The sequence below is a fragment of the Pleurodeles waltl genome, chromosome 2_2, assembly GCF_031143425.1.
Source record: "Pleurodeles waltl isolate 20211129_DDA chromosome 2_2, aPleWal1.hap1.20221129, whole genome shotgun sequence".
Lineage (NCBI taxonomy): Eukaryota > Metazoa > Chordata > Amphibia > Caudata > Salamandridae > Pleurodeles > Pleurodeles waltl.
The window spans coordinates 1183108158-1183121059 of record NC_090439.1 but is presented as its reverse complement, the minus strand read 5'-3'; the positions used below and the strand labels follow the sequence as shown (position 1 = coordinate 1183121059).

At 41.9% G+C, this 12902-nt stretch overlaps 1 pseudogene; it reads left to right on the top strand.

Moving 5' to 3' along the window:
- LOC138279157 (vomeronasal type-2 receptor 26-like) overlaps positions 1 to 12902 on the top strand; it is a 56206-nt pseudogene that overhangs the window by 17263 nt on the left and 26041 nt on the right.

The following is a 12902-nucleotide window of genomic DNA, read 5'->3' as shown; positions in this document are numbered from 1 at the left end:
TCCTTGAACATGGGTTCAAGATGTCTGAACATGGTGGTTGTCTCAACACTGCAAAAGAGGGTCCCACAACACCAGAGATCAACTCAGGGAACTGAGCATCACAGGAAAGAGTGCTGGGGACCTAGGCTTGGCTGTGCATGAAGGATTTTGTGGAAATGTCCATAGAAGCCCTTGTAGCTGCAGTTCACGCGGTGAACAGGATTACTGTCTGGAGAGGGGAGGCAAGGACTTACATCCTCCAAATTTGGACAGTTGGACCACTGGACAGTCTGGGACACTTGGGTCTACCACCTGTGTTCCAGGGGCTACGCTCGTCAGGATGAGAGGGGTCCCAGAGTACCAGTGACACTGAAGTTTGGTGCCTGCTGGAGCAGAGGGAACATTCCGTCAACCCACGGGAGATTTTTTCATGGCTTCCAGTGCAGGATGAAAGCAGGCAGCCCCCAAAGCATGCACCACCAGGAAACAGTCAAGAAAGCCGACAGGATTAGGCGCTACAATGTCGCTGGTAGTCTTCTTGCTACTTTGTTGCAGTTTTGCAGGCGTCCTGGAGCAGTCAGCGGTTGATCCTTGGCAGAAGTCTAAGAGAGAGGTGCAGAGGAACTCTGGTGAATTCTTGCAAGTCGTTATCTGAGGAAAAGCCCACTGGAGAGACCCTAAATAGTCCTCAGAGGAGGATTGGCCACCTAGTAGGTAAGCACCTATCAAGATGGGTCTCTGATGTCACCTGCTGGCACTGGCCACTCAGAGGCCTCCAGAGTGGCCTCATACCTCTGGAAACAAGATGGCAGAGGTCTGGGACACAGTGGAGGAGCTCTGGGCACCACCACTGTGATGGACAGGGGAGTGGTCACTCCCCTTTCCTTTGTCCAGTTTCATGCCAGCGCAGGGGCTAGGGGTTCCCTAAACTGGTGTGAACTGGCTTATGCAAGGAGGGCACCATCTGTGCCCTTCAAAGCATTTCCAGAGGCTGGGAGAGGCTATCCCACCCCAGCCTTTAACACCTATTTCCAAAGGGAGAGGGTGTAACACCCTCTCTCAGAGGAAATTCTTTGTTCTGCCTTCCTGGGTCTGGGCTGCCAAGATCCCTGGAGGGCAGAACCCTGTCCGTGGGGTATCAGCAGCGGTAGCTGCAGATAAAACCCAAGAGAGCTGGTATGGTAGTACCCGGGGTCCATATTGGAGCCCAGGGGATGCATGGAATTGTGCCCCCAATACCAGATTTGGCATGGGGGGACAGTTCCATGATCTTGCACATGTTACATGGCCATGTTTGAAGTTACCATTGTGAAGCTACAAGGTATTGACTTATATGTAGTGCACACGTGTAATGGTGTCCTCGCACTCACAAAGTCCAGGTAATTGGCCCTGAACTATGTGGGGGCATCTTTGCTATTGCCAGGGTGCCCTCACACTTAGTAACTTTGCACCTAACCTTCAGCAATTGAAGGTTAGACATATAGGTGACTTATAAGTTACTTAAGTGCAGTGAAAATGGATGTGAAATAATGTGTGCGTTATTTCACTCAGGCTGCAGTGGCAGTCCTGTGTAAAGGTTTTTCTGACCTCCCTATGGGTGGCAAAAGAAATGCTGCAGCCCATAGGGATCTCCTGGAACCCCAATACCCTGGGTACCTAGTTACCATATACTAGGGAATTATAAGGGTGTTCCAGTGTGCCAATTGAAATTGGTAAAAGTGGTCACTAGCCTATAGTGACAAATTTAAAGGCAGAAAGACCATAGGCACTGAGGTTCTGGTTAGCAGAGCCTCAGTGACACAGTTAGTCACTACACAGATACACACATTCAGGCCACAAACTATGAGCAATGGGGTCCTGGCTAGCAGGATCCCAGTGAGACAGGCACAAACAAACTGACATACATGTAAAAATGGGGTTACATGCCAGGCAAGATGGTACTTTCCTAAAACCAGGGCATGAATTTCACATTCATAGCACTCAGAATGTAGTGTTGGCCTTGACAAAATAAGGGAAGCCATTATTCCAATAAACCTATTAATGGTCCACAATTCAGTTTCATGAAATCTCAAAATCATACCCATGAGCCGTGTTCTGTTAATCTTTTACCTGATTAGAAACGGGTAAATTGGCATGTTTTAACTCCCAAATCCCATGTTTGTGTGCATGGTATATGGTAATATTGGTTTTCAAAGCTTGGTGGGGTCAGCTGGATAGAATACAAAGGAACATAATGAAACCCTTTCACACTGTGAGACTTGCAGTGCTGATCTTTTCTCAATGTCACCCCTCTTTGCACAATTCCTTAGTCTGTAGAGAATAAAGTGTTTCATACCTGGTCCTCTTGCCGCTCTGGTCTCTCAGCTCTCATCTCTTCACCTCAGACTTTACCTCTAATCTTCCTCCTTTATTCCCTCTTTCCCCACAGATTCCTCGCTCTGTCTGCAGTGAGAGCTGCCTCCCTGGGTACCGCAAAGCTTCAATAGAAGGGAGGCCCATCTGCTGCTTTGACTGTGTGCCATGTGCCGAAGGGGAGTTTTCCAACAGGACTGGTGAATAAATATATTGTAGTTCATTCACACTAGAGTACACACATGAGCAGCACAATCTCAAAGGTGCTGATACAGTGAAAGGATAACATGCATTTATGTATTTATTTAATGTTTCAATTGCTAGTAAATGGTCTCAGTAGGATGGTACTTGGCTACACCTTATGTTAATATTATTCATGCGTGCAGGGGACAGAGATGAAATGCTTCAGCAAGCAGGGAGCTGCTTTTTAAATCAGCTCTTGCTTGCTGAAGCAATAGCACCATGGGGGAGGCCTTAAGGCATCCCCGCAGTACCAGGTAGCCATTAAAGGGCTTAAAAAAAATAAAAATAGTAGTTAAATAAAAACAAAATATATAGCCCTTGAGGACTTGCTCGGGGTCCCTTAAACCGCATAAATAGCTTAAAAAAACCTTTTTTTAAAATAAACTTCCATAGCTCAGTGTGAAGGTTGCAGAGCTTTAGGGTCTTGAGTCCAGCTGGACTTGTTTCCATATTTTTTTATAAAAAATATATATATATTTTAAAAATAATAAATTTTGTATTTAAAATTTGAGACAAATAACTCATTCTAAGTATATCAGACATCAAAGCCTACAAAACTCTCACTCTCTCTCCCTTTTTTCTCCATCTCTGTCCCTCTTTCAATCAATTCTCCCACTCACACACCCACTGAAACACTTATGCGGCCACTCACAGACCCACTCAGACACTCACGCACCCACTCACAGACCAACTAAGACACTCATGCACCCACTCAGACTGTCATGCAGTCACTCACAGCCCCAGTCAGACCCTCACGCACCCAGTCACAGCCCCCTAAGACACTCATCACCCACTCAGACTGTCATGCAGTCACTCACAGCCACAGTCAGACCCTCACGCACCCACTCACAGCCCTCTAAGACACTCATCACCCACTCAGACTGTCATGCAGTCACTCACAGCCACAGTCAGACCCTCACGCACCCACTCACAGCCCCCTAAGACACTCATCACCCACTCAGACTGTCATGCAGTCACTCACAGCCACAGTCAGACCCTCACGCACCCACTCAGATTGTAACACACCCACGCCCAGACCAACTGATGCCCTGATACTCCCACTCACAGACCCCCGCACATACTGACACACCCACTAAAACACTTTTATTATATATATATATATATATATATATATATATATATATATATATAAATATATATATATATATATATATATATATTTATATATATATATATATATATATATATATAATTTGAATAATTTTCCTGTAAGTGCAGAAAATTAGTGCAGCTATGAAGGGACTCTGTGTACTGCAAATTAGGATATGTGCCCCAGAGTGATGCAACTGGTCACTATGCACAAACGCACATCATACAGACTAACAGAACCAGTGGTATTTACCACTCAAAATATTAGTTTGAAATCAAAACCAAAATGGTGTATTTTGATTCATTTTAGCTGCATGCTATATCCACCTTTGAGGCATATTAAATTGTCATGGTATCAAGCCTAAAGTGGTAATGCAAGCCACCCGAAGAAGAGACATGCATACTTTCCTCCAGCAGAAAACTGCACTCCACAGATACAGAAAAGACAGAACTTAAAAATCTGTACAGGTAGAAGGTGACTTGTACAACCTAGTGAATGTGTAAAATCCTTAATCATCACCCTAGAGCGGGGTTGTCTGGCACAGACGTCCCTGTTGCCCCCAGATTTCACCTCATCATTACAGTGAGGCCTGTCAGTCTTTGCTGTTGTATTCCTCCAAACATTTTGCCTTGTCTCTTCTTGTTTGCTGACATGTTTTTGTTGACTTTAGCACTCTGTGCGCTTTACCACCCTTAACCAGAGCTAAAGTGCTTGTGCTCTCTCCCCTAAACATGGTACACCCAACTGACAGACGTGACACTTAGTTAAATGGTACTACCTATACCCAGAGCCTGTAAAGTAAATGTTTGTAGTGGGCCTGAAGTGCTCATTGTTCCACTCTCCTAAGTACCCCTTCAAAGCATGCCTTAGGCCTGCTATTGCAGCCTCTGTGTAATTTTAAAATACCAGTTCAACTTATGTAACTTGCGGGTCACTATGTCATTCATTGTTAGTTATTTATAATGATAGGGAGGAGAAATCCCCATTTTAGGGAGGGAGAATTGTCAGTCATGGTAGATGAAATCAGTAGATTAGAGCCACAATTATTTGGAGCCCAAGTACAAAATAGAACTATAAAACAGAAAAGGCAAATGCGAACCAGATTAGTTCACAGTGAATGCTGCAGCAAACAACCTGGAGGAAATTAGGACGAGGTGGAATGACCTGCAAATATCACCTAGAGGCCCAGAGGACTGGTGGTGGTTTTCCAAGCCCCTCCTTGCAACTTTTTCACTGGGAGGAGAAGGTCTTGCTGATCCTACATCCTGAAGGCTTGACAGGAATCCCTTGGAGACTTGTTAGACTAATAGTCAGCTGTACCTAATGTTTTGCCACCTTTGAAAAACATATAAATACAGTTTTAGAAATCATTGTTGTCATGATCAAATTATTAGCCTTATGGTGCCATTACCCTTTAACTATTGGGCAAAATGTGTGGTCAATATGTGTGTCGCTCTTCATTGGTCATTTCTTGTATTTAATTGTTAGTTTCAATGGATGCTTTTCTGCTTAGGACAACAGCTTAAAAACCCCATCCATTTCCATGAAGGTATGGTGCTTGTAAGTATTTTTCATCTGTTACAAAATTTCACATATGTCATAATTTAGTAAATGTGTGCACATCTTCACTGTATACATTTTACTAGGAATGTGTAATTTACAATCTTCCAAGTGTTGGCAATCTCAAATTCAGAGGACTACAACTATCATGATGCCTTTTTTTTGTGTATGGAAAATATGTTTGCAATGTGATGTTGGTTGTTCTTCCTTTTCTTCCATGTGTGCACATATGTCAAAATTTAAGGTATTTCTCAATTCGCATTCTATGCGATGAATAATAAGTGAATTATGTCATGTACCTTTGTATGTTGTCACTTTCTTGTCATTTCATTGAAGTGATTTAATTTGATTCACAGCTCAAATTATGTTGAGCTAAATATTTCCTATCATGTTACACTGTATGCAGAATATAAGCAGTAATAATAATAACCTTACTTGGAAAAATTCATATGATGGCCAATTGCATTAATACTATTAATTTGCACAATGCTTTTAATTTTAGCCTGCTAGGCCATGGAATAACTTCTCATTTCTCCTCTATCGTGAGTTGGGTTGAATATGTGGTACCATTTATCTACTCTTCCTAAGTAGTCTTTTTCTTTTCAGGACATCTCTTCACATTCCTGTTCTTGGAGGTTTGCATGTGTGTACCTTATAATCCTTGGGAAATTACCAACAATAAACTGCAAGGTCTGAAAATGCTGTAATTGCTAATTAATTATGTTAGTGTGTTTCATTTGTAGCTCAAAAAACATTTGTTGCATAAGCCAGACTTATACAAATTGTTCATGTGTTCTTCATATTAGGTCCAACACCCGGAGTACGTGGTCAACCATCAACCACAGAAGATACCTCCACTCCAGACAAGGATCAAACTTTCAGCGAGAAGCAGCCTGGTACATCTGGTCTGTCTGGGCAGCCAGCTCCAGTGAGTCTTACTCTGCCCACAACTACACCACTACCCCAGCTGTAACAACACCTCAGACAATGGGCACCTCCACTTCCTGTGTCCAAAGGACTATCACCCCTACCTTGTGCTTTCCCCCAGTCTTGGCTGCTATTGAGACAACACCCATACCACCACCACCACTTCCTATTCATCCAGGACCCAGTGGGATGGGGCTAGGGCACAGGGTAGTGGGGGTACAGTATGTGGGAGGACATATGTGGGTCAGCAAAGTGAGGCCACTGTCTTCACTGTCACACACACCACCATTGATCAAGCCTTAGGAGCTATCAATCTGACCAAGACATAATGGCCCAGGTCCTGACAGAGCTGACAGATATGAAGCAGTTGCATAGGGAGCTAGATGTAAAAATGCATTTCATCAACTCTAATTTGAGCTCCCTGACTGAGGTACTGTTTGACTGGGTGATCAGTGTTTTCCCAGCATCATCTATTTCTTTCTCTGGCTCTAAAACCTGTGGGCCCACTACACCTGCCTCGGTACACAGAAAAGGAGCCCTATCAGAAGCAGAAATGGGGTTGAAATTCTTGTGATATATCTTTTGTATTATTTTCTTTCACCATTATTGCACAAAGGCAAATAATCAAAAGAATTTATAACCTTAAAAGATGGTATATTTAGGTGATGTTTCTCCCATGTTCAAAATAGTAAAATATAACAATCATCCCAATTCAGAATGTATGATTTATAAATAATAGTAAGCAATGATAGTTTGTCAAACAGAAAAAATGAGGGTGCAAGAATAAACAAAATAGTTTGTGCCATTTTTTTACAGTTCCAGAACGTCATACCATGGAAGAACGGGATATAATCATACAAAGAAGATTCAAGAGGCAATTTATTATTGATTTATGTCATCCCCTGGAGCCAGAAATCCTACCTCACAATAGGAATCCCACATCAAAAGCACCAATAGTCAAAATCATGCCAGAACACAATTTTGTGACCATAGTATCATTCTACTACACTGTGGCATTGTCTGGTGGCATGTCACAACATCTTTGTGTTCTCTATACAATGGTTAGACACTTCCTACACTTAACACAAAATGAGAATTTGGCAACTGTGAAGGGCGATCAGTATGCTATGGGTCATGTTACACATGTGGTCAAAGCAAGTTAAGCAGCATATATTGCCTTGGTGCCAACAGTGAACAGAAAATAATTCCAATGAAACCTCCTAAACTTCCATTCAATCAATGTGCAAGTTTTCTTTGTACAAGCTATGTGCATCCAAAGTGTGTGTGTTTTTCACAGGATCAAACAATGTTCCCCTTGTGCTTAGCAACAGCAGTCTCTAACAGCAATTGTCACAAATTTGAAATGTCCAAATGAAGATGCTTTTGTAAAGGATCCTAAAACAGAATACCAGACATAAATAATTAATTTACATGACAAAATAGTCAGATAACAAATGACAAATAATGAGGACACATTTACTTAGAACAAACAATGTAAATGAACACAGTAGTCAATGTGTTACAAGATTCATCACCAACCTTTTTTCCGTGAAATTTCCTAAACTAACCATTCTTGAAAACATGTCCTGTTCAGACTGATATGTTCTTTAGATAACAAGTTCTTTGGACACTAAATGTAACTGTAGGTCAAAATATACCTATAATCGGGAAGAAGTTGTCAATACTATCATGATGTATGTTAGTTCTTTCGGCTTCACTGCTATCATCTTAATTCGGCATTTTAACCTCCTTACCATGTAGCTCCTCATGGTCTCCATCCTCTATAAATGTATAGATATAGATAACAACTCTGTAATATCCCATATGTTTTGTGCCATATATGTAAACATCATTTTTAGTGATGTAATTTAGAAAAACTTTTTTTTACGTTCTTTTTTTTTTCCAATAATAAGTAAAGTACATTTTTTTTAATCATTTTTTTTTCAAATTCCGACAACGGAAGTATAAAATAAACTGCGTTACTATTGAATTTAAACACAGTAACAAATTACATTATAATGTATCACATTTTTTTACAGAAACAGTAATGTACTCATTCCACATTGGTAAACAAACTAGCCACCATTTTGATTGATGGTGATGCATTCAAAATTATAAATTACTCTAGTTCACCTCCTAAAATGGCGTTCACCTGAAGTTCCCATCAGGACATTTGCAATCCAACGGACATCGGCAAAAGTTGGCCACACAGTAGGTATAATACTTCACCATGGACACAGCCATAGGCTAACATGTGTGATGAAACACACGAAAGCCAATGGCTGTGTCCATCTCCATTGACGACCACATGCGCTGCATACATGTATGCAGCATTTTGAACAAAGCTCACTTGCCTCCTAGCAATGCAGTCATCAATATCTCCTCCACTTTTGTTGCTGTTACCAACCTCTGGGAGCCAGGATGCTGGGCAAAGCAGGTGACAGGGCTCCTAAATTCTCAGCTGAGTCGTTAGAGAGGCTGACAGCAGATGTTCTGTTCCTGTACAGCCAGCTGCATGGGAACCCAGAGGAACAGGTACACGTTTGGATGGAAAATGTATTTCTAAGTAACCTGTCTTGTATTAACTACAGGCTAACTTGTCCTATTTAGTTCCTGAGTGAAGTGTTGTGATTGGAGTGTAGTAAACTCAATATATTTAGCAGGTAATAAAATGATGGTTAACAATGTTTTTAACTGTCTGTAAATTCAATGGTACTAAATGATTAAGGTGACTTTTCATTTCAATTTACTTGCAAATCAACATTTACTATTTACAAACTGCATGCCCTTTATTTCCCACAACCAGTGGATACTGTACCCTAGGTATTAGTGAAAAACACAGCCCTATGTTGAAATGAGAGCAATATAAAGATCTAAAACATTTTCCAAATATGGACTTGTCTGAAGATTTTTTTAGCAACACAAAAGGATGATGGACGGAGTGCTGAACAATGCAAACATTCACCCCCAGTCACAGGTCTGGGTTTAATCCATCGTTCTTTTGCTCACCATGCCACCCCAGTTTCAAGGGTCAAGACTGATTTGAATATGGCTCAGTCCAAACTGGAATGGCATGGCAAGCAAAAAAACTGATGGATTAAACCCAGATCTGTGACTGGGGGTGAATGTTTGAATTGCTCTGCATTCCGTCCATCATTTGTTGTTGTTGCATTTGAAGATTTTTTTAATCACTTTAGAATTATTACATTTTCTGGTGAATGAGTATCTGTATGTATTAACCATGTAATGTGGGAACATACAGGGTAAGATCTATCCTGTGCTGCAAGTACATATGGCACAAGTTCTCAATCACCCATACAAATAGTTCCCATTCCTAAACACACTTGTTCATACATCAACAAAAACAGGTCACTACAAGTAAGTCTTTCCAAGGATATAATACATTTTAGGAAATAATCTGTACCAACTTTTTAAAAATGCATGATAGATTTGACAAAATTGTGTCACAGCAATACAAAGAGACAAAACCTCACAAAACACACAACCACCACAACTACCACACCCACAACCACAACACCCACTACCACAGACATGTGTGACACAATGATACCCACAACCACTAGCACAACAACAAGCACTACAACCACAACATCCACCTCTACATCATACTGCTCCAAACACACACTGTCTCACACATACACTATATGCAAAACAACACCCACCAGACGAACACACTCACAATCACCTGACTACAATACATCTAAAAAACCACACACATCCAAACACACACCAAACACACGTGTAACTATGCCACATTTAGACACATGCACCACAAGCACAACAACCACCTCCACAGTACACACATCCGAACACACACACTCACAGAAAATCACACCCACAGCAACACCCAGTGCAAACACTCCCTTGAACACCATACACTTTCAAAGAAACACACCCCCTAACCTGTACCACATGCACTGGACCCACATGCACTTGCAAAACGGACACAGACACACAACCCCCACTCCTACTCCCCTTACCTCCCAAACCCGATCCTCTCCCACCCCTTCTACCCTTTCCCCAACAGAGTTGACCAGTTACATGTCCCTACTAAATTTAAAGCCACCCCTCTCAAGAAGGATTATTGAGGTGCCTGCACTGACAACTAGATGCCCCTTACAGAGGATGTTGTCCTTGGCAGTGAAATTAGGAGGCAAATTCTGGTCCTGAAGTCCAACTTTGGTTACCCAAAACCATATGGAAATGTATTATTTCTTTATTACCTATTTAATTTCTGATGAATGTATCACATTGTTGTAGTAAATTATCATTTAGGGCCAGATGTAGCAAACACTTTGCGACTCGCAAACGGCAAAAATCGCCGTTTGCGAGTCGCAAATGCGTGTTTGCTATGTTGAAATGCATTTTGCGAGTCGTAACCGACTCGCAAAATGCATTTCCGAGTCGCAAATAGGAAGGGTTGTTCCCTTCCTATTTGCGAGTCGCAGTGGTATGCAATTCCATTACGCGGTCGCAACTGGACTCGCAGTTACCATCCACTTGAGGTGGATGGTAACCCACTCGCAAACGGGAAGGGGTGCCCGTGTGACTGGACCCAAAAATAATTTTTCAGGGCAGGCAGACCACCACCTGCCCTGAAAAATACCGAAACAAAAGGTTTTGGTTTATTTTTCAAAGTGCAGCTTGTTTTCCTTTAAGGAAAACGGGTTGCACTTTGAAAAAAAAAAACAGCTTTATTTAAAAGCAGTCACGGACATGGAGGTCTGCTGTTCCCAGCAAGCCTCCATCCCCGTGAGTGCCCTGAGTCGCTATGGGGTCGCAAATTGCGACCCACCTCATTAATATTAATGAGGTGGGTCTTTGCGACCCCATAGCGACTTGCAGAAGGTGTCTGAGACACCTTTCTGCATCCCAAATTGTGAGTTGCAATTTGCGAGTCGCAGGGACTCGCAAATTGCAAGTCGCAATTTGGGAGTTTCCTACATCTGGCCCTTGGTTCTTGCAATTTTGTCCAGCCATTATTTTTAAATTATTAGTAATTGATTGATGGCTATGTTATTAATGCAAATGAGTAACATGAAATTCATTCATTCATGCACGTGCGTTTATTTACATTGATAAGTGTTAATAAAAACACACATGCATTGCACATGATAAAAACACTTTGGAGTTAAACAAAATCTAATGATTCACACAAAATGCACAAGACAAGGGGAAATGTGACATTAATACATCTATGCCATGTTTTAGGTGTAGAGGTGACATTGAAAGTACATTTCGTGTGAACCCACTTATTGCATTGTGTAGTACAATTACTGCATTACATTGGAATTATGTAGTTACAATCATGTGTACTGTTTATGTGTCTGACGTGATAGTTTAGGCAAAATGATTATACACACAGGTATGGGCACATTTTGTGACTTTTGGTGTATGTATCCATTAGTATGAAGGCAGATGGTATCAAATTCATTCATGTTAATAATATATATCTTTAAGTTTCTCAAACTACCACATTACACACGTATGCATTGCACAACATTGTACTGCTGTTTGCAAGGATTTTTTAAATATGCATGAGGCCAGAGCTAATGTGCACACACAATTTGTTAACAGGTAAAACTGTTACTTACCTTTGGTTCCAGTGATGACGGGGTTGGTTTTCATTATGGTCCAGTAGCAGCAATAAAGGTAGTATGTGTACGATCTGGTTCATGGCCGGAAGGAAAGAGAAAAGTAGAAAAAAGGTACGTTTCAACCTTATATGCCTTTGATTCTGCCAACTCAGATGTGGAGGTTTAGCCACCACAGTTACGTCGGCGGGAAGGTACATCATGATTAGCCCGGTGGTAAAACTGACCTTCCAAAAAGGGTGGCAACCCTGTTCCCTAATGAAGATACATATGAAGTAATACCTTTGTGATATTGTAATGAGTGGGTCATGATAGTACTCTGAACCAAGGGGTGCTTTTCACGTTAATCAACATGATCTGCAGTCTGGAATCCTCTGCTTTAGCATGGTGTGTTGAAACTCAGATGAAATGGCAATGAATAAAAGGCTGATTGTGACCACAGAAACAGATTGACACAGCATGAAGTGTCACAGCATGAGGTGGCACAGCGGGAAACATCATGAGGTGACACAGCATGCCAAAACATGAAGTGGCACAGCGTGATTAGGTGGTGCAGCATAATTCAACATGAGGTGGTACAGCATGAGGTGGCAGAGTATGACTCAGTGTGAGGTGGCACAGCAAAATACAGCATTATGTGGCACATCATGCGGTGCATAGCATAACACAACATGAGGTGGTACAGCATAACACAGCCGGAGGTGGCACAGCATGGCAGCATTGGGTGGCACAGCATAACACAGCATGAGGTGGCACAACATGACACAGCATCAGGTGGCACAGCATGACATGGCATTATGTGGCACAGCATGAGAAGGCACAGCATGACAGCATGGGGTGGCACAGCATAACACAATATGAAGTGGCACAGCACAAAACAGCATGAGTGGGCACAGCATGAAGTAGCACACCACAGCATGAGGTGGCATGGCTTGGCACAACATGAGGTAGCACAGCGTGGCACAGCATGAGGTAGCACAGCATGAAACAGCATTAGGTGGCATACATGTACATGCTCACACGCCGACTACAGGGAACATAGTATACAACTTGAACATTTCGCACATTTCAGTTCCCAGAGTGTATGACTCTACCTGTGTTTTGCCCATTGCTGT